At 36.0% G+C, this 19677-nt stretch overlaps 1 pseudogene; it reads right to left on the bottom strand.

Annotated features, from left to right (window-relative positions):
- Nucleotides 1-1547: 1547 nt before the first annotated feature.
- On the bottom strand, nucleotides 1548-11561 carry LOC115275259 (annotated as a pseudogene).
- Between the last annotated feature and the right edge of the window lie 8116 nt (nucleotides 11562-19677).

Below are 19677 nucleotides of genomic sequence, written 5' to 3'. Positions count from 1 at the left end.
CTTTAATCTGTAGTACCTCAGAATGTGACTGATTTGGAGATAGGGCCTGTAAAGAGGTAATTAAGTTACAGAAGGTTCATTAGTTTAGGCTCTAATCCAATTTGACTGATGTCCTTTAAGAAGAGATCATGACACAGACCCAGGCATGGCTGTGTGGGCACAGTGACAAGTTAGTCATATGCAGCTAAGGAAAGAAGCCACAGAAGAGACAATCCTGCTGACACCTTGATCTTGATTTCTAGCCTCGAGAACAGTGAGAAAATAAATTCCTGTTTTTTAAGCCACTATTCTGTGATATTTTGTCCTGGAAGCCATAGCAAAGTAGTATGGTTACTAAGGGAAGAGTTTCTATAAGAAATTAGGCTCAAAAAGAGTAGGGACTTCAAAATTTGTCACCAATATCAGAAGGAAAGAAAACTCTAAATCTAACTAAAATATGAAAAAAAGAATGTAGTTAAAGAGTTAGTAAGAAATTGTGCTAGAATCTAAGAATGAACTACAACTTGCAAATATTAATCAATCAATCAATCAATCACTAAACCGACATTGTTCTGAAAAGCTCCCTCCATCTAAGCCATTATCCTCTACATCAGCTTGGGCCTCTTTGACTCTTGAAATCTAGGGAGTATTATTTTGAAGGTCAATGCCATAACCTTAAACCTCTTCAAGATTTCTCTGAACGTCTTATTGTCTTATCAACCCTTTGCTCTTAAATCTTCCCTTTCTAACACTGTGTTGTCTCATGTCAATATGCATGTGAAAATCTGACACTTCACCAGTTTCCAGAGAAAATCATGTGTATTAAACACTTCCTGAGTTTATTCAACTTACTAAATATTTGTGAGATCAAAGGAGAATCTTGATTAGGCCCACATAATTTCCCATTACCCTTCTGGCTTTTTTCTCTCTTCTCTTACCTTCTCATTTCTTTCCCTTTTTTTCTGTGGAGCAAATAAACTCTCTGCAGTACTCTAGTAGATTGGTTTGGACCTTTCTGTGGAATGTTTAGAACCAGCACACAGCCATTCCTTTCCTGTAGAGACTTACCTACCTCAAGAGGTTTTTTTTTCCCCCCAGCAAAAGCAGTTTCTCATCCTTGGGGAAAGAAGATAAATAAGGAAGGCTTATAGCTGTTTCTGGTGATCATCACACTCATGACAGCAGAGTAAGGAGACATACTTGTTTCTGCCTGGTTTCTATTTTCCCCCTCCCATTTTTTTCTATTGAGAATAATACTAAAGCTCTACAAGAGATTGCAAAAGAGTAAGATGGGCCCAATTTATGAGAGAACATTTATGTGGATTGAAGGAATTTGAAAAACCAAGTTTAGGTGATTTCTATCTCAAGGAACTTGATAACATTTTTTTTTTTTTGCTGCCAACTTTAAATACAGTTTTATTTTAAGACATTGCATTTTCCACTTCACAATATAGTGCTTATAAAGTGCAATGTTGTATTTCTTTTCCCTGTGCACATATTCCATATTCAGGTATCAAGAATGCCCTGTTTAACTATTGCAGTTCAACTTTAAAATTGCCGTGGAATTTGCTACAAATTTGTGTCCTTCAAATATTTTGTGTGGAACAATGCTAGACCTATTCTCAGGTTGGCTTAATCAACCTCTTCAATGGTGGGCCCAGAGGAGGCACCACCAGGTGGAGGAGCGCCACCACCAGGGAAGCCTCCGGGAATTCTTCCAGGCATGCCTCCTGCACTCTGGTACAGCTTCGTGATGATGGGGTTGCAGACCTTCTCCAGATCTTTCTGCTGATGTTCAAATTCTTCTTTTTCTGCAGTCTGGTTCTTGTCCAGCCAGTTGATGATTTCATTACACTTGTCCAGAATCTTCTGTTTGTCCTCACTGTTGATCTTGCCCTGAAGTTTTTCATCTTCAACAGTTGCTTTCATATTGAATGTGTAAGATTCCAGTGAGTTCTGGAAGGACACCTTGTCCTGCTGCTTCTCATCTTCAGCTTTGTACTTCTCAGCTTCCTGGACCATGTGCTCAATGTCTTCCTTGCTCAAGCGGCCTTTGTCATTTGTAATGGTGATCTTGTTTTCTTTTCCTGTACTCTTATCCATAGCAGAGACATTGAGAATGTCATTAGCATCAATATCAAAGGTGACTTCAATCTGAGGAACACCACGGGGGGCAGGAGGTATGCCTGTGAGTTCGAACTTGCCAAGTAGATTGTTATCCTTGGTCATGGCAGCTCACCTTCTTACACCTGAATGACCACACCAGGCTGGTTGTCAGAATAGGTAGTAAAGGTCTGGGTCTGTTTGGTAGGAATGGTTGTATTGCGCTTGATGAGAACAGTCATGACTCCACCAGCAGTTTCGATGCCAAGGGAGAGAGGCGTGACATCCAACAGCAGTAAATCTTGAACATTTTCAGATTTGTCTCCAAAACGATGGCTGCCTGGACAGCTGCACCGTAATCAACAGCCTCATCAGGGTTGATGCTCTTATTTAGTTCCTTCTTGTTGAAGAAGTCTTGTAGAAGTTTCTGGATCTTGGGGATACATGTAGAACCACCCACCAGAACTAATTACTATTGCTAACAAATGATAAATTGGGAAAAGAGAAGATTGAATTTGGTGCGTATATTTCAGACTTTCTACAGGAACAAAGACACTGATTTTGGAAATCTGACAGGGTAGAGTTAATGTTTACCTTATTTAGTTCTGTAGAAAGTTTAAAAATGTGGTGGTCTATATCCATACAATGGAATGTTATTTGGCCGTAAAATGAAATAGTGATGTATCCAGTAAAATGGATGCATCTTAAAAACATTATGTTAAATGAAATAAAGCAGTCATAAGGCTGTATATTGTATGATTCCATCATATAAAAAGTCTAAGATAGGTAAATTCATAGAGATAGAAAATAAATTAATAATTTCTGTGGGTGAGAACTGGGAGTGGGAATGAGAGTGACTTGTAGGTACAGAATTTCTTTTTAGGTAATGAAAATGTTCCAGAAACAGACTGTGTACACAACTCTGTGAATACACTAAAATGCATTAAATTGTAGATTGTAAATGGCTGAATTTTGTGAAATGTGAGTCCTATCTTAATAAAGTTAAAAAAAGAGAAAGCTGGGGCGCCTGGGTAGCTCAGTCGGTTGGGCCTCCGACTTTGGCTCAGGTCAGATCTCACGTTCGTGGGTTCGAGCCCCACGTCGGGCTCTGTGCTGACAGCTAGCTCAGAGTCTGGAGCCTGCTTCTGGTTCTGTGTCTCCCTCTCTCTCTGACCCTCCCCTGCTCATGCTCTGTCTCTCTCTGTATCAAAAATAAATAAAACATTAAAAAAAATAAAAAATAAAGAGAAAGCTGTAGACTTGCGAGGACTTTTATGTAAGGCGCTCTGAGATATGTTAAGAGTAAAACATTAACTCACATAATAAACCAAAACAAGACAGAACAAAAGGGAAGAGGTAGTGATCAATGAAATTGACATGATAATGGAAGAATTTAAGACAAACTAATCTGGTTCCTTTTCTTAAATTGACACTTCCATAGATCTAGATATAAAAATACGTTCAATAGTAGAGGCACCTGGGTGGCTCAGTCATTTTGGCCTCCAACTCTTGATTTTGGCTCGGGGCAGTATCTCATGGTCATGGGATCGAACCTGCATTGCCTGGGGGAGGGGGCTGCTTGAGATCCTCTCTCTCCCTCTGCCCTTCCCCTTCTTGCATGTTCTCCTTCTCTTAAAAATAATAAAAAGAGACTGCATTCAATGTTAACAATTTGCTATTTCACTTTGGTTAGATTTAGAGAAAGGTGAAGAATATGATTTAAATAAATTGCAAATTCAGGTTGATTTAGAAGTATAATATAACTATATGCAAATTATGCCAGTTAATATATGTGTTAAATTAATTATTGGAGGAGATATCTGCTATATTTAAAAAAATAAACTAAATGGCATAATAGTAATAAAATTAGCTAATAGATTGGAAGAAAAAAATAGGCCTCAAAAATATCTTAATAGCCTTAAATGATGGAATCATATCAAGGTGGTAAGATTAATCAAAAGCCCTTTAAGGAAGGGAAAAAAGGGAAGGCAGATTATTGACTGTGAAGATCATGTAGAAATTTGATAGGCAAAAATTGAAAATTTTAACTAATGTCAGCTGAAGCCTGATTGGTTTCCCATATGAGAATAATTTCTCTTGAGAGTGAAAGAAAACCTAACCCAATTGCTTTAACTAAAAATGCTAAAGGTAGCATTGACTTTAAATATATTTGGATTAATGAAATCACCAAGACCCTTTGTTTCTTCACCAGAAATAGTTTCCCATTGCTACTATAACAAATTTAGTTGCTTAAAACAACACAAATTTATTCTCTTATAAAAGGATGTCAGAAATCCAAATGAGTATTAAAATCAAGGTGTTGAGAGCCTTCTGCAGACTGCAGTTGAGAATCTGTTTTTTGCCTCTTACAACAACTAGAAGCTGTAGGCATTGTTTGGTTCCTGGCTGCATCATTTACATATCTGCTTTCATCATCACATTACCACCTTTCCCCCACTGATCCTCATGCCTTTCTTCTATAAGATCCTTGTGATCACATTTAGGTCTTCTTGATAATTTGGGATAACCTCCCCATTAAGATCTTTAACTTATTCATGTATGTCTTCTGGTATGTAATGTAATGTATTCACAGCTGCCAGGGATTAGGTTATAGCCATCTTTGGGGGAGGGGCATTACTCAGCCTACCTCACCACTGCTTGGCTCTTCTTCCTTCCAAACTGGATTCTTTCTTAGGCTTCATCATTGGCAGGATGGCCCCACAGTGGGCCTGGTTTTATACCTTTACTGTTTAGAGTCAGGGAAGAAAAGCATACAGCTCTCTCTACAATCTCAGTAGATACCTCTAGATTCTCTCTTTGATTCACATGCTCAGTGCTGAACCTATTGCCATGCCCTGGAAAAGTGAAATGCTGATTGTCCTTTTTCTGACTCAAATGCCCTCCCTGAGAGCCAGCTTCTTTCAAAGCCAATAGAGAATAAGGAAAAAGAAAAGTCAATCACTCCCCCAAAGAAAATAAGTATACTATAATTAGAGAATGAGGATTGGTGTTTGATTTTCAAAAATTGACCATTATTAGCAGAAATGTTGGAGAATGAATTTTTGATATCTGTAACCTGGGAAGGCTCAAATTGATAATGATATTAACAACGTTTCTATAATGGGAATCTTTCTTTATACTCACCAGTATTACAGGAGTGGCTTTGGGAATTGATTAAAAAGAAAAAAAAACCCTCAAAACTTATTTAAGGCTGTTTGATCAAGTTTATAAGTTTTCTCTTTTGGACTAATTTGATGCTCCTGTCTTGTTCCCTAATGTGACCTCAAGTGACCTCTCTGCCTTACGTCTGTCTCCATCAAATACCTAGTTAGGCTGGCCACTAGCTTATAGTTTTAAAATACACTTCTTTAAAGATAAGTATGAAATTATACACTAGTTTTTAAAAACCAAATTTGCCTGTTATGGAAAGAGGAAGAGAGAATGAAAAAGAAGCTTCATAAATGTTTTCAAATCATTAAAAGATTATCTCATGAAAAGAGTGGTAAATGTTAGATGGTGGTACATATTTAGGGGGTAAATATAAAGCAGAACTTTCTAATAATTAGAATTGCCCACCCCAAACTGGAATTTACTTCAGTTTAATGAAATTTCTTTTTTTAATTTCATAATCAACAAATGCACATACATGTAAAGGAAAATTATAAACAGGTAAAAATAAAGTGTGGCATTGTGTAGATCAGAATTTTATAAAAATGACAAGTAGTAATTCTGAAGTTTTAAGCAAGGGAAAGAAAGTATTGATAATTTCATATGACATGTTGACTTCAGCTGATGCACAGTGTTTGATATGAAGCGGAGCTGGATGACAAAATAAACATAACTTAAAAATCATGGGCTCTCTCTTCTGCTTCCTCAAGGAATGAGCTTTCTTCGGGGAAAAATATTCCTGAAGGAAAAAAATGTGTCATTTCCTCCGGTTTCCTATGGTCAGGAATTACAATTTGTGTCAGAGAGTCTTCAGGTTTCACTGTGAATTTTTTAACGGCCCTTTGGTAGAAAAGATACCTGTCAAGTATGTAAGATTACAAATATCAGTGTGGTAATTTCTGAAGGTGCACTGACAGCAAAAGAGACAACATGAATAAGATACTAAATATGGAGACTAATGGCGTATATTACTTGAGGCAAGAAAAGAGCAAATGAAGAATTTGCTTTTTAGTTTTGATACAGAGCTTGCATTGAATTTATATCATGTTGTGGTGGAGATATATGATGAAACCTTAATGACAATGCTTATAAGTTTATTTTGTTTGTGTTTATTTGTTAAATTAGTAAGTCTTCGAGAGCACTCTCTTGGTATCTAGAATTCATTAGAAATACATTTTGCAATTTCTGGCTTATAAGTTCTTTAAAATGATTTGACATGGTAAATGGGATTTATATAGAGAGATTTAAGATCTCATCTAACACCTGTTGAGTAAATAGTTCTCTGATTTAAAGATTATTTTAAAGTATTGCTACTTTTGGTTTCATGTAATTAATTTGATAAATAAACACTAAACTGAATTAACTGTATAATTGAATTTAATTTACATTTATCTGAGCTGTTCTGTGTTGTATAAATCACATAGAAAGTTAATAGATTGGATTTGTTTCCTATTTCATGGTTGTTATTTCTATTTCTTAATAGCCAAACTTTTATTGTAAAAATAATTGAAATAATAGTAGCATTTTAATAGAAATGATTTTGATTTATTCACTCTCACTTGGGAATTTTTTTAAGGCCAAATAATGTTTCCTAATATGAAATTGATTCCTGTGACAATGTATTCTTTTTGTCAAGTTATTTCCTGGTATGTCGGATTTTTCAAATCCTTGGTGGACCTGAGCAACTTTCATCATTATGGACTATTGGTCAATTTGGGGCAAAAGTTAAGATTATATATTTTAATAAAGGTTTTTTCTCTCAATTCAGTAAAGGACAGCTTGAAAAATGCTCCATATTTCCTATGTCTCCATCCCATACTCCTAGTTCATTATTTTTTTCCCTTTGGGCATAGATATCTCACTTCATCTTGTGCCATCTTCCCAATTTATGAGAAATCAGATTCTATTTTAATTTGTTGGTCTGTCTTCTTTAGAAGTCTCGTATTGATAAACTATCATTTAAATTGGTTCTTGTTCTTTTGAATGATGTGAAAAGGGCAAATTTGCTATTAATACCTTTAGCTTATGTTTGAGTTCATCTTTAAATTCAAATTGTATGAATTTAAAGAGATATTTTTCAAGCTTGGTGATATTAATTTGAATCGAGGTTTGAGACATTCAAATTGATTTTCCTCCTTCTCACTTTATCTTCTGAATGCTCTGTTGCCTATTGTATTCAATCTTCTTGTTTTTTCTTTTTTTCTCATTTACATTTTCCTGTAATAAGTAACTTGATTTCTTTCTATTGCTCTTTCAATTGCCAGAGTAGAAAAGGAAAAGGGTGTGGCATTGTATTGAAGGTACAGTGAAGGCCTACAGTTGATCATACTTGGCTGCTGAACTCCCTGGTATAGAATCCTTTTCTAGAATTGGTTAATTATAAGTATTGGGTTATGTTTCTAAACTCAAATACTATTTTTATTTTTTTAGTGTTTCTTTATTTTGATAGAGAATGCATGTGTGTGCATGTGTAAAGAGGAGGAGCAGAGAGGGGGAGATAGAATCCCAAGCAGTCCCTGCTTCAGCATGGAGCCCACAGGGCTTAATCACCTGAGCTGAAAACAAACTTCTGAGGCTTAATTGAGCCACCTAAGGGCCCTTCAAATGCTATTTTTAAAAAAATTCTTAATTTATTTGAACTACAAGTAACATGAGATCAGTGTCTTTTTAAAAATTATTTATTTATTTTGAGAGACGAGAGAACATGAACAGGCATGGGGAAGAGAGAGGGAGAGGGAGAGGGAGAGGAAGAAGGAGAGAGAGAGAATATATCCCAAGCAGGGGCTCAAACCCATGAACCATGAGATCCTGACCTGAGCCGAAATCAAGAGTCAGATACTTAACTGATTGAGCCATCCAGGTGCCTCAAGATTCATTATATAGGTAGTTTCCATGTCAGTTTGTCTGTGAAAATGACCCTTTGATCTGGTATTTTTACGGTGCTGGTGCTCTTTGTTTTGTGTTTTGTTTACATGTGGGACATTCCTCTACTCCCTGAAAATTGTTCTTAAAAATACCGTATCAATGCAAAAATTAAACCACACAAAATTAAAGAGGCAAGAAAGGCTTTATTCAAGGCTATAGTAATATGGAGAGATGCCACAACTAAGTCTGACTTGAACTTTGCTGACACAGCAGATAGAGGTTTTTAAGGGCTGGGATGGGTAATGGACATCAGAGATAAGTCATAGGCTATCTATATGCTTTCTAATTGGTTTTATCCAAAGGAAAAATTAACTTCTCCCATCTTTATGACAAGTGGTAGTTTTGTAACTTGGAATAAGGTGACCCCTCAACTTAGACTTCTATCCATTTGCTGTAACTGGCAAGTAGGGGTGTTATCTCTTTTGATGATTACATTTCAAAAAGATGATTCCCAGGTCCTTGTGAAAGACATTCATAGATTGTAAAGCTGTCAGGAGGCTTTTAAAAAGATTTTCATCTCCAGGAGATAGAGAAAGAATTTACAATTGCAAGTTTCCTAAAAGAAATATTCTAAGGAAAAGGGAGATCAGGGGTCTAGTGTCAGAAAGAAGCCTGTCTAAAGTTTAGTAAAGTTCCTGGTTTTGGTCAATGGCATTATTAATTAAATGTACAGTGTACCTTCAAGGTTCCTTTTGAGTTTAGAAACTTTTAGAGAAAGAATTTATATACTGCAGGAACTTAGCCATTTTGTCAAACATTAAGATTTGTGAACACTTAAATATTGGTTATTATTTGAAAAATAATTCATTGAATCAATATCTAATGCTAACAGTAGCAGAATAATTCAGCATGGTAGAAATCCAAGGTAACATCTTGCAGGGTTTGTTTGAAAAATGAATGGTAGTTATGAACACTGAAATCTTTTCGTCATTTCCTGTGAACACATTTTATATCAACACATTAGCTTTTGAGTTTACAAAAACATTATTACATTACATTATTTTCTTTTATCCTTTCAAAAAAACTGCAAGCTAAAGTAGGTGTGTAACCTTGAGCAAGTCTTCTAACATCTTTAAGATTTCATTTTAGAATTAAGTGTTCTGTCTTGATGTAATATTGGATAACACAATTATATAGCGAGGCTGTTTGATACCTATATGAGATTATTTATTCAAGAAATATGTGCTAAGTACTAGTGATGTGGAGCCACTGTGCTAGGCCTGAAAAGAATACATTGCAGTTTGGGTGGATTATATTTCAATATTTATTAAATAAGTATATAGTCTCTGATGGATACTAATAATGACAAGAAGGACAATATATGGATGCATTATAGTGGAAGCCACAGAGGACAGGAACCTTATCATCTGGTTTACATGTGAATTCTTAATAGTTACTGTAAAAAAAGGTCTTTTATTTAAATTAAAAATATATTTATTTATTTATCAGAGAGAGAGAGAGTGAGAGAGACAGAATGTGTCACAAGCCGTGGAAGGGCAGAGAGAGTGGGAAAGAGAGAATCCCAATCAGGCTCCACACTGTCAGCACAGAGCCCGATGTGGGACTTGAACTCAGGAACCTGTGAGATCACGACCTGAGTTGAAATCAAGAGGCAGGTAGTCAACTAACCGACTGAGCCACCCAGGTACCCCTCTTTATTTAAGTTTTTGTTTTGTGTGTAGTGCAATGGAGAGCAGTGCCAGACAGGAGATGATACAATTATACTCTATGGAAACAGTTCATTCTGGCTGATGAAACAAAAATACTTCTAACTGGATGTCTAACAAGCAATTTATTTCTCACAGTTCTGAGGGATGGATATCTGAGATCATGGAGTCAGCATAGCTGGATGAGGACCTTCTCAGACTTGTTTTATCCTCCTGTAGCATAAGGAGCTTGGGAATCTCTCTGAAGCCCCTTTTCAAAGGGCACTAATCCTATTTTTGAGAGCTCTGTGCTCATGATCTGATTACATCCTAATGGCCCCATCTCCACATACTATCACATTGGGCATTAGAATTTAACATATGAATATTTGGAGGAAATAATCATTCAAACCACAGCAATCCTGTGCCTAATAGAAACTTGACTGGATCTATATTCAGTAATTCATGATGCTCCACACTTCTGCTGCCTTGGTTTACTATATATGTAATTTTTAATGTTTTTGTCTCTCAGATTACAAACAACTTGAATACTACACATATTTCATCTACTTGTCTCAAGATGAATCAATCATTCCCTAATTGTTAGTGTTTGAAAGTCTTCAAGTGCTTTAAATAATTTGTAATATTTCCTATAGGTATCAAATACTTTGAAAACATAATTTGCATAGAGCTGATAGATCAACCATTAGGTAGTTAACAATTGCATCTTTTTAAATAGTTGTGCCCTTACGTGCCTCTCACAGTGCCCAAAATATAGTAGCCACTGAACACATTTTATGCATAGCAATCTAGTTTATTGCAGATCAATAAAAATAAGGAATCTTTTTTAGTCCCTGAACTTATTTGTTGAGCAAATGAATACAGTTAATGTTATTTAGATTTTTGTAGTAAGTTGTCTACAGGGTAGGACTGAATTCACCTGATTTCAAATATTGAACATGCCGAAAAGTAGTGAAACTCCAATTTAATAATAATTCATAATTTAAACTTTTCCCCAGTATCTTGGGATGGCCCCAGGCTTAGTCTGAGCACTGATTAAAATTTGCAGTTTGCAGTAGATTTTTAATGTATCCTACATGTGGTTGATTGAGTTAAGATTTTGTGATATCCAGACTTTTGAAACTGAAGTGCTTAAATAGGGACTCAGTGATTGGAATAGAAAACAGTGTTGTCCTTTTTTTCTCTACGCTCCATACCAGGGACAAGATAACTTAAGCTTGAGAATCCTGAAGCAGAAAGAGTCAATGAGTTTAAAAGGAGTTCTACTCAGCTTGACCATCAAAGCCTAATCTTCCATTTCCCATGATTGTGTGAGAATGGGGAGGCAGGAGGAAGAGGTTGAGAGAAAGTTTATTGAGGACACTGAAGAGCAGGAACAGACATCACCAGGAGCCCTGTCAACCACACTGGTCTTCATTATGTCAGTCCTTGCTGTTGTAACAAGGGGCTTTCATACTCTGATGCTTACTTCTGGAAATCAGAGGTGAATTTTAGATAAATCTTTCTTCATTCAGGTCTTATGCATCAGAGAGTACAGTCCCAGAAAGAATTCCTCAACTTTTTACCTTCAATATCTTACGCAAACAAAAACAAAAACAAAAAACAAACAAACAAAAAAACCTTAAACATTTCTCCAAGACAAACTGCTTTAACCTTCTGCATATCAGGTCAGGTCAATAAAAGGTCTTAGAACACATTTTCTTAACTTTTACAGGCCATGGCGTATAGAAGCAGTTAACTTTATAATACAACTAACCAATTCATACTTAGAGCCAAGACTGTGATTCAAAGTAATAGAAAAATAACTGCAGAAGATGTTAATGGAACAAATAATAAGGAAAACCTAGATAATAAGCACCATAGAAGATAACTTTATCTTAATACAATCCAGTCATAATAAAATCATTGCTATTTAGTTGAAGATGGTGAGTTAAAATATAAAAATCAAATCAAAATCACACAAAAAAACTCTGCAAGGCATATGATACCATCAGGATCATTTATTTTTTCTGTAATATTACTGGTAGAGTGTTAATAAGATTGGTTGTGCCTTTCTTAGAGGAGATCATTACTTAGTTACAGAAAAAGTAAAAGAGAACTGTGTGACATTTATAAATAACTAAAACCCGTTTGTTTTTAGAATGTGGTGTGTGTGTTTGTGTGTGTGTGTGTGTGAGAGAGAGAGAGAGAAGGAGAGAGAGAGACGGGGAGGGAGGAAGGGGGAGAGAAAGAGAAAGAGAGAGAATTGGAAGATCTCAGGGCTGTGAGTTCAAGCCCCATATTGGGCCTAGAGCTTACTTAAAAAATTTTTTTTAATATTTTTTTGGGTCATTTTTCCCTGATAGCTGATAAGCTTGGATTGGCACATGTCATTTTATTTACCACTGAATTTCTAGAAATTCCAAGAATTCTGAGTGCAAAATGTACATTCAATATTGGATAAATTTTAGAATGATCTCATTTCATTATTAACCTTTCAATACTAGAAACTCAGACCCAGGAGACCTCTCTCCTCATTTGGACCCAAGTCTGAGAAAACCTCTCTTCTTCCTGGGTAAGATTGCCAGATAAAATACAGAACACATTCTTAAATTTGAATTCCAGATAAGCAATAAACATTTTTTCATAAATATTTTTCAAATATTGCAAATGCATTCTGTGAAAATTTAGGATATATTTATTTAAAAATTGTGTGTCTGAAATTCATATTTAATGAGAAATCTTGTATTTTCTAAATCTGTCAACCATTTCCCTTGGGTAAGAGAAAGAAAATTGATAAGGAGTGCTCTACGTAAGATAGAATTATAAATCATCACAGCTTGACACATCTTACCCAAGGTGGTATGGAAAGAAAAGACCAATGGAATAAGAGTAATTCAAAAATATCTTGGGATAGTCTAAGTGCAAACCAACAGAGTATTTAATCTGAGAAGAGAGGCATTTAGGGGTTTGGTGTGAATGGAAACAGCCTCAGAGCTAAAGACTCTGAGAAAGCACTGAGTTAGCTATAGCGTGAAGACTTTGTGCTTCTGCAGCTCAAGACTCTTTGTCCATTGGAAAAATTGGATCTACTTTAAAAGATAGTGATGGTAAAAAGGTAAAAAGATTGGGAAGGTGTCCTAGAATTATAGTCTAAAAACACTCCCAGTAAAAGTATTCAATGAACTAATTCCTATGTTTTTTGAATTTATGGCTGATTTCTACCAAAGAGAGGAATCTATCATATAGTAGGATTTTAGGTAGTAGTACAGTTTTTAGGGATACATGCCTTTTAAACTACTGGACTTCTTATAGGCTCATTCATTTATTCTTTAACTGCTTGTGCAGATAATTATCTACAAGATACTATTTGGGGCTTCAGTGAATACAGAGATTGAAAACAAGACCCTTTCAGTTTATATTTTAATTAGAGAAAATAGGCAGTAAACAAGTAAACTGATTTCAGATTGTGATAAATGTCTTCAAGGAAATAAATAGAATGATATGAAAGTGAATAACTGGGCTTAGGGGTTGGGGAAGACTGCTTTAGGTAGAGTGTGCACGAAAAGCCTCTCAGAGGAGGTGCCATTTGAAATGAATCTTGAAGGATGATATGGAGCTAGTCATACAACAAGCCAAAGGAAGAACAATTTCATGCAAGAGAAATAAATGCATAGGCTCTTTGTTTGGAAAGAGCTTAGTGTTTTCATATAAAGGAAGCATGAGTGGTTGAAGAGTAGAAGATGCTGGCAAGGGCTAGATTATGGTTGGACCTTACAAATTTGGTAAAGAGTTTGGAGTGATTCAGTTGGTTAAGCATCAGACTCTTGATTTCAGCTCAGTTCATGATCCCAGGATCATGGGATTGAGCCGAACGTCAGTGGGGGCCCCAGTCAGTGTGGAGCCTGCTTAGGATTGTTTCTTTCTATCCTTCTGTCCCTCTTCCCTACTTGCACTCTTTCTCTCTAAGAAAATAATAATTTAAAAAAAAATCCCGGTAAAGAGTTTGAATTTTTTTTCCAAACTGTTTGTGGAAACTTTGAAGATTTTAAGTAGAGAAACAGTGTGATTTGATTTCTTTTTAAAAGGATCATATTGGCTGCTAGATGGAGAATAAAGTGCGTCTGGAGGAAACAACAGTAGAAATAGGGAGACTATCATTGGGAAGCTGTTATAGAAAATGATTCCATAATGGTGAGACTTGACTAAGGTGATAGCAATGAAAATAAAGTAGGATGTCTAGATTTTGGTTTAATTTGGAGATACAACTGACAATTTGATTATGGATTTTATGGGGCATATTAGGGAAAAGGAGGAATAAAGCTTAAATTCTATGGGTTTTGGTTTGAGTAATTGAGTTGATGGAAGTATTTTATTTATTAAGATGGAAAAGACTAGCTGGGAAACCCAGTTAAGGGAATCAGGAGATCCCTTTGAATATGTTAAGCCATCCAAGTAGAGATGTCATGGCTGCTGGATGGAGAATAAATGGAAGCCATTGGCTACATGAGTAAGGAGTTCATAAAGAGCCAGGGTCTTCAGTATGTGATGATACATATTTAAAAGGGTATAATATGGATGATATTTTAAGATTTGGAAATGAATGAGATGGTTGAGAGTAAGTAGAGAAAGGAAGAGGGCTGAGGACTGGATTCTGAAAAATAAATGTGAATCAAGGAGTGAATGATTAGTTGTACATAATTCATTTGAGAATTTTGAGGAACAAGAGAGAAGCATCCCTTGGACTGCAACAGAGAAGCTATTAATAAACAACCTTATCAAGACTGTCTTTGCAATGTCAGGGAGTCAGACTGGAGTGAATTGAAGAGTATTTGGGAGGTGGCAAAGTGAAAACAGGAAATATAAATAAGGTGTTTTTGTTGTTAATTGGAGATGTCTTGATGTAGCAAAGAGGAGAAATGTGGGGTAATAGCTGGAGTGGTATATAGAATCAAGGAAGGATTCAGAAAAGTGAGAGATACAATCAGATGGAAGAAATTGAAAAAGAAAAGAGCAGAGCGTTAATGTAGAAGTGGAAGTCCTTGGGAAGATAGGGTGTGTTCCAGAGCACGAGTCTTCCAGTTTGTTCCTTCAGAAAACATGTTTTTTTAAACAATATGTCAAGTACTAAGATAGATAGTAAGGGTACAAAGACAAAATCTGTTACTCAAATGATTATAAACTGGCAGAAGAGACATACAATTAAAGGGAAGATAAATCTAGAAACAAATGGCAGAAGTTCTATGGAGCCCTATAAAGAAAACTTATGATAAAATTCTGAGTAAAAGTAGAACCATCATGACTTTCTTACAAATCTTTGAAATATAACTACTTTTTACGGTGTTACTTTTCCTGGTATTTATTGAGAAATAATTAATTGATGACGGATTTGGCCTTAGCACATTAAAAATACCCAAGGGATACAGAAGTGCTGATGCAGAGGGACACATGTACCCCAATGTTCATAGCAGCACTTTCAACAATAGCCAAGACATGGAAAGAGCCAAAATGTCCATCAACTGATGAATGGATCAAGAAGATGTGGTATATATATATATATATTCAATGGCGTACGAGATGGCAACGAGAAAGAATGAAATCTGGCCATTTGTAGCAAAATGGATGGACCTAGAGGGACTCATGCTAAGCGAAATAAGTCAGGCAGAGAAGGACAGATACCATATGTTGTCACTCATATATCTAACAGGAGAAACCTAACAGGGGACCATGGGAATGGGAAAGAGGGGAAAGAGTTGGGGAGAGGGAGGGAGGCAAATCATGAAAGACCTTTGAATGCTGAGAACAAACTGAGGGCTGAAGAGGGAGGGGGGAAGGGGGTGATGGTGATGGAGAGGGACACTTGTGGAGAAGAGCACTGGGTGTTATATGGAAACCAACTTGGTAATAAACTATTAATAAAAAATTTTATCAAAAATGTTAGGTATTAAAATATTAATTTCAAAATATAAAATATAAAAAGCATGAAGTAAACATCATCTATGAAAGATTTTTTGAAGAAAGGAAACATGTGTCTTAGATTGGATTGTCTTTGCACCTCTAGTTTGTTGTGCCAAAACAACACCTTTCAACTTGAAAACTGCAAGATTCCTCCTGTAGAATGCCTTTGAAATGTCAGTTTATTTCCTTTCATGTGTTTCTACATTATAAACGTCTGTTTATTGCAAACTGTTTTAGCAATTCCCCAGTTGTTTAACCACAGGGAACAACTATCTATTATGAATGTCCCAAAGGGAGGAGTATGAGCAGAGGGGCATCTAAGCTCATTTTTCAATGGTGAAAGTTATTAGCATTAACCTTTTTGGACTGTCTCTGTTATCTGGAAAATCTGGAAAAGAGTTTATCTAGGCATAATTGCAGTTTTGCTCTTTTGCCCTTATCACCCTTGACTTTTGCCTATATTAATTGTTGGAACATGATCTGATCCTCTTTCAGATGGTATCTATTAGGCTGAACTTGGAGTTGTTCTTCCTTCTTTGTGTCCTGAGTTTAAAGATCAGAAAGTGATTTGCTGAGATTGTCATTTCTTAATTGCTCCTATTTAGCCCCAAGTAAAGATCATTCATTTACACATTTTGAAATTTACCTTGATTTCCTGATTAAAACAAAAATTGCTGCTCTAATGCTATTTTTCTGGGCCCTCCAAGAGATACTTTAAGGCCATATTGGGTATGTGGATTTTTGCTCCCTGAGGGAGTCTTGGTAAGTTGAATACTGATTGTAATTAGCTGCTGGTCAACACATTAGAATATTCTGCCAAGAACATTTTCCAGAACTCTATGGTGGTCAAGGCCCTGGTGCTTCTCTGTCATTGTATTCAGAGGAGTTCCTCCAATGATTCCTTTTGTCTCTGCTCTGACAGACAGTGACCCTGGATAATAAGGAAAGCTGATAGACTACAACCATTTTGAGGGGATATGTTAGAATACAGTGGCCTCATTTCTTATGTAGTCACATGTAGCAGCTGGGAGATGAGGAAGAGACAGTTCATAAGTCCTGCTTTCCATGGAAGCCCTGAGAATCTGCAGAAAGTGGATGATTTGAGTTGGAGGGGATTAATTACTGATTGATTATAATATATAGACTAGGAGACTCATTGTGGATAATTTACCTGTTCTAGAGTGTTTAGTGATTAGTTCTCTTTCCACCAGACTTCAAAAATTGTGTGCACTCATTTTGATACCACAGTATTAAGGTGTGGATTATAGTTGCCTTACGTGATTCTCCATTTATGTAATAATTGTTGGATAATCTTCAGTACCATGACATCTACATATCCACAATATCCAGTCAGGTAGATAATAACTGAGATCTTGTTAGATGTAGAAACCATTAATTTTCCCAGCTCTTGCAGAGCATCTTCCAGATAATACTGAGAATTTTACATAATATTATAGATTTATTTATTTATATTGTTGCTTTCCAGATCCTTTATCTATATATATTTCCAGAGTCTTTGTTGTTTAAAATTAATCTAATTTTTATATTTAATTTTTAAGTAATTACAATTATTTGCTGATGACTATGTTTTTTCTTATTATTTGTACATTTGAATAATCTTTTCATTATTACTTTTAGATCTTTAATAAAGATATTTTAAAAAGTACCCAATTTTAACCTCTGTAGACATCTTTCTAGTGTTTTACCATTTCTTTGATTATAACGCCATATTTCTATTGTTAATGAAATTTTCAGTGGGTATGAAAGTGCTCATTTCTAAACTAATTTGAATTAATTTTTCAAAGTGTATGGCATGATATCATAACCCTAAAATTTCACAGCAGTTCCAAGAGTCTTAAACATCACTGTGTTAGTGATTACATAAATAACCTTTAATTTTTGCATATCTATTCTCCTACTTAAGCTGTTTTCTTAACTCTAAGAATCAGATGTTCATAAAGCAAATGTCAAGCTGAAATTAATATATTTAGAAATAAGCAGCATGATGGTGAAGTGCAGTCATCAATAGCCAAATGCCACCTGGGAAAGACTGCTTGTACCATGAGTATTTAAAGGTGACTATGAAATGCTGAGTTCTAATTTTGTTAACTTGTTTACCTTTACCAGTTCTGTGAGTATGATACTGCCTCAATGGGCCTGGAAAAAAACACTATTTTCTAAATGATAAACACATTGAAACATAAGTCATTTAACCTAAAACACGTGCTACTTATATGCTTAATAAATCATAAGGTTTACTTAGCTCAGCGTTTGATGTGGGAAGCTATTGAGCTCAGGGAGGCCCATCACTTCCACTGGAGATGCCTAATAAAACCTGCACTCTTTCATATGAAATGCCAAGAATATACAGGAATAATATGACAATATGTTATTTTAGGCTTTAATGGCCTTCCTTTGGCTTTTGATCCCATTGTTAGAAATTAGTTATATTTGACTATTAATATACACCTTGCCTCTAAGCCAAGAGAATGTTAATAAGAATGGTCTCTATGTTTCAGAGCAGAGAGAGAGAGAAAAGAGAGAGAATGGATCTATATTCTATGTTTTTGAAGAGTTGGGGCCACTTATTTGTTCAGATTTTAGTGGAGATTTATCTACTAGTTACTGATCTTCCCATGAACCATCTCTTGAGATGTCAGAACAACCAGACAAAAATCAAGCAAGAGAAGATAGGACAATATACATGGCTTCCCACTGCTACAAAGTGCAAGGTCAGAACTGCCGCACAACCCAATCTGCGGGGCCAAAGGCCAGGTATCAAGCCCTCCTTCTCCTCAAATCAAAGCCTAGTGAGGCGGTCATTGAATCCACATATTCTGACCATCAACTTTTCACTTTGCAAAAGGTCTGGTGAAAAGATGAGTGGAACTGGGGAGGCTGAAAAAGAACTGTGTTTTTTGTGACACCTTTAAATATAAAGAATCTCTGAAGGAAATAAAGTTTATAAAATTCTTAAAGTTTAGAATGTTTGGCATGTAAGATTCTGCCTTGAACTTTTAATGTAAGCTTTCATTTCTGACTCTTTTCATTATAAATTCTTCCCCCTTTTTCATACTTTCATTTTCTTCTCACTGAACTCCCTGGCTCTGGGTTCCCAGTGCTAACCCTCAAGGCTCTCAAACCCTAGAATTTTAGTTTCTCCCTGAGAAAGTACACAATGAAATAATTTTCTTCAAGAGATTTTAAAGAGCAAGGGCAGAAGATGAATGGCACTTGTATTTCTCTGCTTTGCTCTGAAGAAATCCTTCAGATTTTAAATGTTTTGGGAATGGAACATGTTTATAACAATTGTCCTTCAAGAAAGCAGAGCTCTGTTTTCAGTTCCATTGAAAATGTGTAATGGATTAAGTGCTCACATAACATGGCACTGGGGCAAGGGTTCCAGTCACAGGATTCTGAGGCATTACACTTTTCAGGGAGCCCATTGTGCATCACATACCTGATATAATCCAGTCATGACAATTGTCAGGAGAGGAGCGGCCTGTGGCTAGCAACCATCCCCTCTCCTCCCCTGCCATACCTTGAAAACCTGGTTCTTACGGGCCCCCTCCTACACTGCTGGTGGGAATGTAAACTGGTGCAGCTGCTCTGGAAAACAGTGTGGAAGTTCCTCAAAAAACTATCCATAGAACTCCCCTATGACCCAGCAATAGCCCTGCTAGGGATTTACCCAAGGGATACAGAAGTGCTGATGCATAGGAGCACATGGACCCCAATATTCACAGCAGCACTTTCAACAATAGCCGAATCATGTAAAGAGCCAAAATGTCTATCAACTGATGAATGGATCAAGAAAATGTGGTTTATAGATACAATGGAATACTACATGGCAATGAGAAAGAATGAAATCTGGCCATTTGTAACAACATGGATGGAA

The sequence above is a fragment of the Suricata suricatta genome, chromosome 2 (genome assembly GCF_006229205.1).
Source record: "Suricata suricatta isolate VVHF042 chromosome 2, meerkat_22Aug2017_6uvM2_HiC, whole genome shotgun sequence".
In the NCBI taxonomy this organism is placed as follows: domain Eukaryota; kingdom Metazoa; phylum Chordata; class Mammalia; order Carnivora; family Herpestidae; genus Suricata; species Suricata suricatta.
The sequence above is the reverse complement of the archived record's forward strand: the minus strand, read 5'-3'. Positions and strand labels throughout refer to the sequence as shown.